Consider the following 13,937-nt stretch of genomic DNA (forward strand, 5'->3'; position numbering starts at 1 on the left):
GCACGGGGCGAAGAAGCCATCTGCTATGGTCAGAATGCTTATGGCCCCCACATTTCGTGTGTTGAAGCCTAATCCCCAAGGTGATGGTATCTGGAGGGGAGCCCCTTGGGAAGGAATGAGGTTGAGATGAGGTCATGGGGATGGAGGCCCCATGATGGGATCTGCAGCTTTATAAGGGAACGAAGAGGCTAGAGCCCTCTCTGCCTTCTAGGACACCAGGAGACGGTTATCTAGGAGTCAGGAAGTGGACCCTCACCAGATGACAGATCTGCTGGCACCTTGATCTTGGACTTCCAGCCTTCTAACTGTGAAAAATAACTGTGGTGTTTAAGCCACCCAGTGTATGGTATTTTTGCTAGAGCTAACCCAAAGTAACGAAGACATCAGCACACGCGCCGAGTTAGGGACCACGGCAGAATATAAAATCCCAGAGCAGGTGGTCAGCTCTTAAAACTACAGTCATCTTCATCACCTCCCTTTCTGAAGGCCTAGCACGAGGAATGTTATTTGTTTAACTTAAGAATAATCAAAATGACGACTAATTGAACTTTTACTACAGGCCCAGATGTTTCTCTAATTGTCAGAACAATTCAGCAGTGGGTACTTTTAATCCACATTCTGGACACGAGAGAGTTTGGGTGATCTGATTTGCTCACAGTTACCCAGCTAGTAAACAGCTAGACCAGGACTGGAACGGAGAAAGTGACTTTGGTCCTTGTAGACCTGTAATTCTCACTGGGCACTGTTGTTCGTGATTGGTGATACAATGGAAAACACTATGGCCGTTCCCCGGAAATTAAAGATGGACTTGCCGTATGATCCAGTAATTTCAATTCTATATATATATATATATATATATATATATATATATATATCTTGAAAGATATTTGTATAACCGTGTTCAGAGCAGCGTTACTCACAAGAGCCAGAAAATGGAAACAACGCCAAGTGTCCATCAACAAATGAATGAGTAAGTAAAACACTGTACATGCACTGGGATAGCGTTCAGTCTTCAAGGGGAAGGAAATTCTAACACCTGCACCAACGTGGATGAACCCTGAGGACATTACGCTCAGTGAAAGGAGCTGGTCACAAAAAGACAAATACTAAATACTGTACAATTCCACTTAGACGAGGTACTTACAGGGGCGCCTGGGTGGCTCAGTGGGTTAAAGCCGCTGCCTTCGGCTCAGGTCATGATCCCAGGGTCCTGAGATCAAGCCCCGCATCGGGCTCTCTGCTCAGTGGGGAGCCTGCTTCCTCCTCTCTCTCTCTCTCTGCCTGCCTCTCTGCCTGCCTCTCTGCCTACTCTGTCTGTCAAATAAATAAAAAAAAAAGGAAAAGACAAGGTACTTACAGTTATCAAACTCATAGAGACAGGAAGCAGACCGCCGGCTGCCAGGGACTAGGGGCTGGGTGAATGGGGAGTTCGTGTGTAATGGGGGCAGAGTTTCAGTCTGAACAAGAGGAAAAGAATTCTAGAGTTGGGCCATGCTGACGGGTGTACAACACTATGAATGCACTTAATACCACTCAGTACACTTAGAATGTCCACTTACCTGTACACTTAAAATGGTGAAGATAAGACATTTTATGTGATGTGTATTTTATCAAAGTAAAAAAAAAAATTTCAGAAGAACAATTCATTTTGATTCCAACCAAAGAACTCTGGTAGAAACCAGTAGCCAACTTACGCCTACTGCTTCTGACTGCAACCTTTAGGGTCTAGGCCACCGCCTAATAAAACATGAAGTCATTGTGACTCCTTGTTCTCCCTCTGTCCGCACATCCTGTTAGCCCCCCCGTCATCAATTCTACTTCTCCCATATTTTTCAAAGCATCCTCCACCCTCAATGATCACGTCTACGTCATCCAGACCTTCCATTGTCTCGTCTGGCTCCTAACTCTTGCCTTGCTTCCTCTAGCCATCGTCCCGACGGGAGCCAGAGCGATTTCTACAAACACCCCACTCGCTTGGTCCTTTCTCTGACGGCCAGCTGCAGGATAAAACCCACGTTTCTTGTCCCTGCATAAAAAGTACAATTTCACTGTGCCTTTGTCTCCTGTTTTCAAATTCCTCGCACCGGCTCTGTCCTCCCAAAATGTTTGGAGATCCCAAGACACTTAGAGATCTCTCCTGTTCCAGATCTGTGTCATTCCACACATGCACACTGTTTCGCGTGTCTAGAGCTCTTATTCTTTCTTCCACTAAAACATACAAGCCACCTCCTCCAGAGGTCCTATCCTGCCAAAGCCAATCATTCCCTTGTCCGAGCCCCTTCCATGACTTGTATACACTCACAAAGCACTTAGCTTAGGACCAATGCACCATCAACACTCCACAGGTTATGGGTGTCCTTACTCTTTTCCTTCTTCGTATTTTGCTGTAAAGTGCTATAACTTAACTATTAACAAGCTCACCTCTTCTGCAAGACAGGGAGCGTTTAACAAATGGTGACTGACTATTATTAACCTCCGTGGGTCCACTGTCTTAGTTCCAAAGTCAGCAGACTAGGTAAGGAATAAGAGAGCGTTCAGATTAGTTCTTGTCTGATCCCCTCTTCCTCATCCTCCAGAGAAGGGACTACTGACCCTAGAGTACTCCAGGTTCTAGTGCCCTGGTTACCAGTAGACTAACTCATTCTTTGTGTACTTGGTCCATCCAGATCCCCCAGAGCAGCAAGTCAGGTCACCTTGAGTCCTTTTATCTCTGTACACATCCTAGAACATGCTCATCACTTCGTCTTGTTGCTGTACTAACATTTAGGGGCTTAGAAGTTAACAGAGATCCCAACAGATTCTTATCCAGGATCACATGTTTCAACCTCCTTTACCAAAAAATTTTAAAGCAATAGCTTTCAGTAGGATCTTCATCAAACAATGAAATGGTGGCTTGTTTCCCGTTTGCTATAATTTTATGTGAGCATTTCACACCTGAAATCTTTTGAAGAGGGGCTGTTACGGGGTAGGGAAGAATGTCCCAGAATGCCTGGCTGTAATACCTTTTATTTTATATGTTCTTTTTTTTTTTTAATTTTATTTATTTATTTGACAGAGAGAGATCACAAGTAGGCAGAGAGGCAGACAGAGAGAGAGGAGGAAGCAGGCTCCCTGCTGAGCAGAGAGCCCGATGCAGGACTCGATCCCAGGACCCTGAGATCATGACCTGAGCCGAAGGCAGCGGCTTAACCCACTGAGCCACCCAGGCGCCCTATTTTATATGTTCTAATAGCATCTTGATGCCATCATTGATTCTAAGACTAGACGCCCACTGAATGTCTTATTAATTTGCATTTACTGGGAAGCAGACCCTTAGTGGCTCCTGGGCAGTGGTTAAACACACCACCATGGCAGCACGTTTGAAAGACTCTTTCTGTAAACCTTCAGTGTGGCCGGAGAAAGCACGCCTAATTTCTGCCCAAGCGAACTCTACTGCCTAGCTCTGAAGCTTTCCACTCATATAGACAACAGATTTCAGAGGTTTGATTCTTGAGAAAGATTAATAATATATCCAGAACATAAAGGCAACAGGAACATAAACTTAATGGCAAACATATAATCAATGTTTCATAATGTTTTTAGAATAGGAAGATATGTAAGGTTTGCTCTCTATAATTTCCTTCCCAGACCTCATAAATAAACAATGACTCTTTTTTCCTATGTTCAACTGATTTATAGGCAGATCTTTAAGTAAAGTGCTTCCATTCATTACTAATGCATTGCATAATGCACTGTAATAAGTGAATATAGTTTGAGTATGATCATTTAACATATTAATAAAGCATCAGTGTAATTTCAAGCAACAACCCTTTCATTTTACACAGTCTCTGGATAAGAAGCAGGAAGAAGCAAGCATGAGAGACCCGGGTCCAGGGGATGGAGACCTCAGACATCCCCATTAGTCACAAGGGAGCCAGAAGAAAATGATGAAGCACCGATCACTGGAGACGAATTCTCGAAGCCACGGCGGCACAGCCTAGGAGCAACCATGCTTCCCGTTCCTTCCCGGAGGGCAGCGGGAATCAGCTCTGTTTTCCTACTGCAAAATTCAGAATCATCAACCCAGCCGTGGTACAAAACCTTCCTGGGAAGGCCAGCGAAGGCTATTACTTCAAGTCTGACACAGTGACCTATTGTGCAATCTCATGGGAAATTGGACAGGAGCTCTTCGCTGAGAACAGAATTAACCCTTGTCATTTAATATTTCATGCCATGCTGGCGGCACCCTAACAAGAACAAATGTCTCCAGCTGAAATGAGGCTTATTTATCCTGAGCGGGATTTAATGATAAGGTTGGCGGAGCTGGCTGTACCACGACGTGTATCATACCTGCGGTTGTTACGATGGTATCATTGCATTTGTCACACGCCGGCAAAAATTAATGCCCATACTTTCTGGGTTTGCAAATACAAAAGGAAAAACAGCTACCACCCCAACTTGAAATGGAATATAATTAAACAGGTGGAAAAAAAAGACTTTTTTTTTTTATCCCCACTAGCAGGTAGGTGTACTAAAAGGTACAAAGTGAATTGCTTTTTTATTTAAGATAGGATAACCAGCTTCCTGGGTTTTCGATTTTTGTGGCCTTGCTTCCATCGCTCTTCTCCACGGAAAAAACATCTGTTTTATGAGCTAGGTTCTGGCAGCTCTTCCTCCTCATTTTTCAGATGATGAACGGCATCTGCGTGGTGATTTATGAACCTCAGAGTTCCCATGGTGAGCCTGTCTGGCTGGAGAACCCAGCACTTCTGTTTCAATTGGCAAAACTTCTGGGCATGCAAGCCTCCGGATACAGCATATTGAAATGAGTTCCAACTGGATGGGAAATAGGGCAGAGAGGGTGCTGTTCACTAAAAGGTGTGAGTTGTGACAGAAATGGCTAGCTGCCACCAAAGATGGGTTCTTCCCTTGCAGAGCGCAAAAAATATTGCTGGGAAGTAGCTGCCCATCCAAGGACTACATATCCCACCATGCCTTGCATCTAGACCCAGTCATGTGCCTTGTTCTCACCAATTGAGTGTGAGTAGAAGCGACATGTACCAGTATAAAGTGAATGAGAAGTAGGTGTGCTATGACCCAGCAATTGCACTACTGGGTATTTACTGATAAGATATTTATCAGTATGTATTATATGTAGTGAAAAGAAGGGCCATCTGTAACCCAATGTTCATAGCAGCAATGGCCACAATCGCCAAACTGTGGAAAGAGCCAAGATGCTCTTCAACAGGCGAATGGATAAAGAATATGTTGTCCATATATACAATGGAATATTATGCAGCCATCAGAAAGGATGAACACCCAGCTTTTGTATCAACATGGATGGGACTGGAAGAGATTATGCTGAGCGAAATAAGTCAAGCAGACAGAGTCAATTACCATATGGTTTCACTTCCTTGTGGAGCATAAGGAATAACACGGAGGACATTGGGAGGTGGAGAGGAGAGGTGAGTTGGGGGAAATCGGAGGGGGAGGCAAACCATGAGAGACTGTGGACTCTGAGAAACAAACTAAGAGTTTTGGAGGGGAGGAGGGTGAGGGGATGTGTCTGAGCCTGGTGGTGGGTATTATGGAGAGCACGGATTGTATGGAGCACAGGGTATAGTGCATAAACAATGAATCTTGGGAAAATAAAAAATTTAATAGCTTTGCGCAGTGGCAGTATCATAGCCAATGAGGTTTATCCGAGGCTCGATTATTGCTAATTGAAATATAAAATTTAATTTAATTTAAAAATAAATAAAATAAAAGCTGCAGCAGGTGTGCCTTCTCCACTTGCATTATCCCCATCAGCAACAGATCCAAGAGGACTCCGAGGTCCAAGAAAGAGGGCAGAGCTGTAATATGAAAGGAGCCTGGGGTCACGGAGTGACTGTCCATTCACAAAGATCCTTGCATGAGCAAGAAGTAAATTTCTAGTGAGTGAAGCCACTGGGATTCCAGGAAATATCAGTTCCCACAGTTAATATTATCTTGATTAGTACAAAAAACAAAACACTTTGGTAAGAAAGAGGACAACGCTTGAAGACATGATGATGATCCTGGCTTGGCCGTGGTAATTCAGAATGAACCTGTATGCTTCGCACACTTTTCAAATCATCCTCCTCTCTGTCCCCTCCTGTCTCCAGGATGTGACTCTATCATGTCTAATATATTTCACGTGGAGCTAACCATGCCCTCTTCACTGCCATCTTTATCAGTGCCGGATCGGCTTAACCGCATGACCCTTCACCCATATTATTATCTTAATTATCCTCTGGATCTCAGTTCAACATCACATCCTCTGGGGACCCTTCCCTGACTGCTCAGACAAACTCAGGTCCCTTCACAATAACCTTTCACAGCACTAGGTTTTCTTAGCACTTAACACAAAAAATAATTTCATTTTTGCGGCGCTTGGGTGGCTCATTGGATTAAAGCTTCTGCCTTCAGCTCAGGTCATGATCCCAGGGTCCTGGGATCGAGCCCCACCTCAGGCTCTCTGCTCTCTGTGGGGAGCCTGCTTCCCCTTCTCTCTCTGCCTGCCTTTCTGCCTGCTTGTGATTTCTGTCTGTCAAATAAATAAATAAAATCTTTAAAAAATTTATTTTATGTGTATGATTATTTGATTAATTTCTGCCTTCCCAATAAGACTCCAAATGAAGGTATAATGTCTCATTATTTTATCCCCTACCTATAGTTAGCACTCAATAAATACTAATAAATAGATAAATCATATTAAAAATGATCGAATGTTTCCTATATTCCAGGCACTTTGCATTTTCTCATTTAATCCCTCCTTCAAACCCTGTAAGGTAGGTATTACTATCCTCATTTTAGATACAAAGAAACTGAGACTCTGAGTAGGGAAATAAAATACCAAAGGACATACAGCTTAAAGTGGAACTGAAATCTGAACCAACATCTGAGTCAAGACCTCCCTGTGTAAGAGTATTCATAGGGACGCCTGGGTGGCTCAGTTGGTTGGACGACTGCCTTCGGCTCGGGGTGTGATCCTGGAGTCCCGGGATGGAGTCCCGCATCAGGCTCCCAGCTCCATGGGGAGTCTGCTTCGCTCTCTGGCCTTCTCCTCGCTCATGCTCTCTCTCACTGTCTCTCTCTCAAGTAAATAAATAAAATCTTAAAAAAAAAAAAAAAAAGAGTATTCATAGAAATACGTTTTAACCTCATCTCTCAAAAGCCTCTGCTTTGGGGGCACCTGGGTGGCTCAGTGGGTTAAGACTCTGCCTTCGGCTCAGGTCATGATCTCAGGGTGCTGGGATTGAGCCCCACATCAGGCTCTCTGCTCAATGGGGAGCCTGCTTCCCCCTCTCTCTCTGCCTATCTCTCTGCCTACTTGTGATTTCTCTCTGCCAAGTAAATAAATAAAACCTTTAAAAAATGCCTTTGCTTTTAAATAATTCATACACATTATTTTTATAGGCTCCATAAAACTCCCTTTGGTGTGTATTTGCTTTTATTGAGGTATAATCTGCATACAGTGATAAGCAAAGATCTCAACGTTTTAATCGGTTTTAACAAACACACACACCCATGAAACCCACATCTCTAGCAAGATACAGAATATTGCTATCACCCCCCATAAAACTCCCTTGTACTCATAACTTTCAACTCCATCCTCTTCCATGAACATTCTTGTACATATCCTTTTTTTTTGGACATATGTTTTCATTCCTCTCGATTAAAACCTAGAACTGGAATTGCCAGGTCATAGGCTAGGGATACGTTTAACTATTGAAGACATTGCCAAACCGTCTTCTAAAATGGGTGTACCTTAGGACACCCACACAAGCAATCTAGAAGAATTCCAGCTGCTTCATATTCTCACCAACGTATGAGGATGCTGATCATTCTAGAGGGTACGGTGGTATCTCATGGTGATTTTTATTTGCATTTACCCGTTGGTTAGTGATGCTCAGAATTTTCCCGTGCTTAATGGCCATTTGTGTATCTTCCTTTGTGTAGTATCTATTAAGTCTTATGCGCAACTTTATTGGGTTTCTTTTAATAAACAAAAAGGAAGAAAACGAAGAAAGGGGAGAGGGAAGGAGGGAAATTGGAAGGGAAGATGAAAGGAAGATTGGTTCTTCCATCGAGCAACTTCATGAAAAGCTCCAGTGGCTTCCGCACCAGACTGGGACCTGGTGCCAGATTCAAACTTCAAAGTTTAATGTTACGTCCCACCAAGGAGCTCCTTTTATGCCAGGCAGAAACAGGAAACTTCCCTGGGTCCATCTGAAACTAAGAAATAGTGCCGTGATACCCAAGGGGATGCCGGATGGATAAAGAGGAGACCCCTGCTTTTGAGGCAAGAGCATCCCATTCGGTGGAGAAGGACAACCCAGGGGAAAGATGTTACTGCCCCACCAGGACAAAGGTGATCCCCAAAGTAGGAAGCTACTGACAAAATTCCAGTGGTCGTCCAGTGGTACATCCCAGAACAAGGAATTCCAACATGGTGTCTAGTAACACAACAGCAACTGCCATGGGAAAACTCTCCATCTAATGGCTCCCTGAGTTTCTTAACCACCATGCTCAGCTTGTGCTGGAAGAACACTATCGTCCAGTCTGGAAAGAATCCTGAGCTATCAGACGCTTTTAACTTCACCATAAAACTCAAAAGTGCCACCTTTCCTAAAAGAAAGCAAATTGTGAGCACATAGCCAGTTGAGGGCTCAATTAAAATCATGTTTGCCCCTGCAGTTAGGAAATGACACCCACTAATTGGGTAATTGTGTACCTAAGTGCCCGATCCGTGTGGGCAAATTAAAGGCACGATATATGCAAATCACCCTGCTTGTAAAATTTTTGTCCCAATAAACCCTACTGTCACTGGATGTCAATCACAGAAACGGCCAATCATATCCATCTCTTTCTGAGTGAATCCTTTTAGCCAAGCGATTCTTGATATCTGAGTCTCACTAATGACATAAAATAATAATGTATAGCTTCTATGACACCTAGTATTAAATTTGAATCATGTCACCTTCCTAGCAAAAATGAGAGATGCCTGAGCTGCAGATTCTTAGAAACGGTTAATAGTGTCTTTCTGCACAGGGGATACGTCGGTTCTTCCTGCTGAAAAAGTAAGTAGCAATCCCCAAAGAGAGAATGCTTAGCAAGGGCTTAAGTACATCTAAAAAGTTCAAAGGTTCTGCTTATGGTTCTCAATAGCCGCCACATACCAGACCCCGTGCCGAACATTTCACCTGCATTAATCTTTTTTTTTAATTTTTAAATTTTTTTATAAATATATAATGTATTATTAGCCCCAGGGGTACAGGTCTGTGAATCGCCAGGATTACACACTTCATAGCACTCACCATAGCACATACCCTCCCCAATGTCCATAACCCCACTACCCTCTCCTTAACCCCCTCCCCCTGGCCACCCTCAGTTTGCTTTGTGAGATTAAGACTCTCTTATGGTCTATCTCCCTCCCTTCCTACCTCCCAACCCCCCCACATTGCATCTCCACTTTCTCATATCAGGGAGATCATATGATAGTTGTCTTTCTCCAACTGACTTATTTTGCTAAGCATAATACCCTCTAGTTCCATCCACATCGTCGCAAATGACAAGATTTCATTTCTTTTGATGGCTGCATAGTATTCCATTGTGTATATATACCACATCTTCTTTTCACCTGCATTAATCTCATGTAATCCAAGAACAGCCTTAGGCAGTAGAAATTGTTATTAGCTTCATTTTACAGATAAGTAAACTGAGGCACAGAGCCACTAAGAGACAGGCTCAAGTTCACAAAGCTACCAAGTGGCAGAGCTCGGATTTGAACCCACCTCCTTGTTTTTCACCTCCAACCCATCCTCAAGTTCTAGGGGGTTCCATCTTCTTCTTCTTTTTTTTTTTAAGATTTTATTTATTTATTTGTCAGAGAGAGAGAGAGAAAGAGAGAGCAAGCACACAGGCAGACAGAGGCAGAGGGAGAAGCAGTCCCCCTGCCGAGCAAGGAGCCTGATGTGGGACTCCATTCCAAGGCACTGGGATCATGACCTGAGCCGAAGGCAGCTGCTTAACCAGCTGAGCCACCCAGATGTCCCCAGGGGTTCCATGTTCTTAATCTCTCTTAAATCAAGTTACTCTCTCTTTTCTCTGCTGCCACTAGCCTGGCTCTGGCCGCCATCATCCCACAACTGACCTCACTTTGACCATACCACAGCCGAGGTGACATTAATACAATGCAAATCTGGCTGTGTCACTCTTCTTGCTAAAACACCACTGCCTCATGAAGAAGTTCAAACTCCTCTACACAGCAAACAAATCTTGCCATGAATCTTCCCAGAGAACCTTGGAGAAGTCACTGGAGCTCGGCCCTTCAATCAGGCTAGCACCCCCTGCACACCAACAAAAACTGCTCTTGTGACCGTCCCCAGTGACTCCAAGGTGCCAACACAATGATCACCTCCACCCCCACTGCACTTGAACTTTCAGGATCTTTCAACACAGCTGAGCACCCTCTTTTGGGGGGCTTTTCCTCCACTCTGACCCAAGATACCATACCTGGTCTCCCCCGTCCTCACTGATGGCTCTTCTCACCATCGCAGGATACAGTCTTTGACTCTTTTCTCACCTCTGTTGACATTTAATCTCTCAAGTCCTTCATTCAGCACCTGTGGCTTTAAATCCCATCAATATAAGAAGGACTTTAAAATGTAACTCTCCTGCTCTAACTTAAGTTCTGAACTTAAGACTCAAATTTCCAATTACCTAGTTAAGTCTCTACTTGGGTGTCTAAGAGGCATCTGAAATGTAACATGGCCCAAAATGATCAATTTCATCGCTTACCCCTAAAACCTATTCCTCCTGCAGCCACCCCCGACTGGTAAATGGTAACCCCACCATGCCAGTTGCTCAAAAGTAATGTTTGCCTCCTCTCTTTTCTCCAGTCCCACACGAAATACATCGGTTAGGCCTTTGTGTTCTACCTTTGAAATATATGTCCTAACTCTGACCGCTCTTCCCCCTTCCACCACAAGCACTGTGCTCCCAGCCACCATCGTCTCTCAGCTGAGCTTCTGACACAGCCTCAGTCTCCCCACATTCGCACTCACTCCTACCCTCCATTCTCAGTAGACAGGGAGATCTCTCCAAAATATCTATCTGATCACGTCACGTCACGCCCCTGCTGGACATCCTCCCGGCCTCGCTCCAATGGTTCCCTTTCCCACTTAGAAAAAGAAACCTAAATGCTTAGCTCCTTTCTTCCATTCTTCCCCACGTGCGTGCAAAATTATAATTACGTGTTAACCAACCTAACCACCTAGCTTTTACATCTTTCTTTCTTATTCTAATGTAATTCCATCCTACAATGCATCAGCCTTCTCTGTTGGCCAATATTACCCATCAAATGAGAATAACCACAGTTACCGCGTACTGAGTGCTTGGTGTGTGCCAACCAGGGCCCTCGCTTGGTCAACCACATTCTAGAACTTAGGAAAAAGTCATGTCTGGAATTGCTCCACTGGGCTCTGCGTGATGTCCAGTTTTACTCTCCTTGGGTGGAATGGGACGTCTGCTGTAAGTACTGGGTTCATGATGATAAAAGGCAGCGTCGCCATTACCGTATTGATTTTTGTCTCGCTTGGCAGTGATAACTCCCAGACTCTTAAGGATTTCACCGGCCCCCAGCATGTAACCTTTCGCAGAGACCAAAACCCAGTTCCCAGGTGGGGACAAACAGATATCGTTTGACCGAAGCTCCATTCTGCTCTGGATGCTGATGTGAAGCCAAGTCATGGCCTGGAACAAGGCTTCCGTGCTGACTCGAACTCATCGGCATGGACCAGGCAAGTCCATTCCCTGATGTGGGCCTTGCTCCTTTCAGTTGTGGGATTAGGGTTGTGCGTCAAGCTCTTCTGAACTAAAAAAAACTTCTTCTTCACTAACAAAACTCCTGTTTTGTCCAGGATGGATTACAAACATTCTTCCCAGATTCCCCTGCAGTTAGGAAGGAGCATGTGACCTGTTTTGGCCAACGAGATGTAAATAGAAGTCTACTGGGTGAGGCTTCCGGACAAACCACTTTTTTCCTGATAAACCAAAGTGGAACCGACTCAACAACTCTTGTCCTTCCCTGATGCAAGGAAGACATGACACATGGACATAGAACGGCCATCTTGTGTCCATCTGGACAAGGATATACGCGAAGAGTGAACAAAGAACAAAGACAGAAGGAGCCCAGGTCCCCAGGGACATCTCTGGGTCACCACTCCAGCTCTGGACCCCCTTAGTATCTCCAAACTTTCCACCACGTGAGGAAAATACACTTTTTCCTTGTGGAAGCCACTGTTTTTTAGGTATCCTCTTCCATGAAGCTAAACACAAATATCATCTACTCATGAAAATTTTCTATTTTAATATTAGTATCAATACAGATGAATAGTAATGTTCTAGATATAATGTCTAACATTGAATATTTACATTTATTCATAGTATCTATCATCTATAATACCTACAAATATTTACTATTACTATCCCTCTTAACCACCTAATTCTCTGAGTTATCTTACTAGGCAAAGAATGGGAAAGGTAAAGTCTCCCCTAGTGAGTATGTTATCCTTCCCTACCTGCCCCCCCCCAAAAAATTCCCCTTTGCACCAACTTCCTTGAGTCCTGCATTCAATAGAGAACTTACCAAGAGCCTACTACGTGCAGGCGCTGTCAAAGCATTAAGTCTGCAGTGATGAACAGAATCCCCCAGTGTGCCCATATACCTCAATTCCTGTATGACTCTGACTACTAACATGGTCTCTCATATCTGCACCAAAGCCTTTTTAAATTCACACTCTGTTCCCCCTCTTCCCTCCACAGTCAGGACCTCTTATTAGCTGATCTCCTCCAGACATGGAAAGTTCAGGCCAGTTTTGTATCCCCGTTCAAGATTCTCGGGCCATCTTTTGAACTCTTTTAAAGTTGGGGAAGAAGCAAATGAGACTAGTCATGATTCTCTTAAAGCTTAAGGTATCTGGTTGTAAACAGGTCCGATGAAATGATCTGTAAAGCTCCTTAACGATCTAAAATCCCGAGTTCTCTATAATTCTCTTTCCCATTGCCTTTTGCCTTCCACCCCCAGACACACTTCCCCTTATGAAAAAATCTTGAGCGATATAGAAATGCCACATTGCCTTTGAATCCATATGCGAGACCAAGATTAGTCCAGTCATTTTCTTTTCCTTCAGGCACCCAGCCTCTTTTTTTTTTTTTTAAACATAAGTAAAGGAAGAATTCAATTGATTCCCAAAAGAATAGAAGATAAATGCCATTTCTGAGAGGGGAAAAAAGGCAGGTTTTAGGAATCCTGAATAACTGAAACAAAAATGCAGCATTGGTGCTTTTGTCTTCCTAATTCTCTCCCAAATCAAAGATTACATCTCTGTCACTCTCCACAAGACACACACACACACATACACACACACACACTCACTCTACCACCACCAACACCACCACCTCCACCCTGCATTTCTAAGCCCCAGGTATTATTCTACAAATTATCCCTCTGACAGCCTGAGATGATGATGCGTGAAGCATCCGCCAAAAAAACCATTTCAATCAACTCCCCGTGTCTGGGCATAGATGCTCCTGGGAAATAAGGACAGCTGACCCTTAGCTTCGGCAGGTTTCTCTCTTCCCCCAAGGAGACTTTCAGGAAGGAACAACAAAATTTCAGCAAGTGACTTAACTCTGCACTCGCTACAACAGGATTCTTCAACCTCAGCCCTATTGGTCTTCGGGGCTGGACAGCTGTTCATCTCGAGGGCTGGCCTGTGCTCTGCCACAGGTCTAGCAGCGTCCCTTGCTTCCTTCTACCCACCGAGTGCCAGCAGCAACCCCCTCACACACACCCCTACAATCCAGATGTAACAAATGAAAATGTTTCCAGACGTGGTCAAATATCCCCGGGGGTAGAAGGGCAGTGGGGG

General features: G+C 44.1%; 1 pseudogene; it reads left to right on the forward strand.

Moving 5' to 3' along the window:
* The first annotated feature begins 5,641 nt into the window (after positions 1-5,641).
* Positions 5,642-5,765, forward strand: LOC122896206 (annotated as a pseudogene).
* Positions 5,766-13,937: the final 8,172 nt, after the last annotated feature.

The sequence above is a fragment of the Neovison vison genome, chromosome 14 (assembly GCF_020171115.1).
Source record: "Neovison vison isolate M4711 chromosome 14, ASM_NN_V1, whole genome shotgun sequence".
Lineage (NCBI taxonomy): Eukaryota > Metazoa > Chordata > Mammalia > Carnivora > Mustelidae > Neogale > Neogale vison.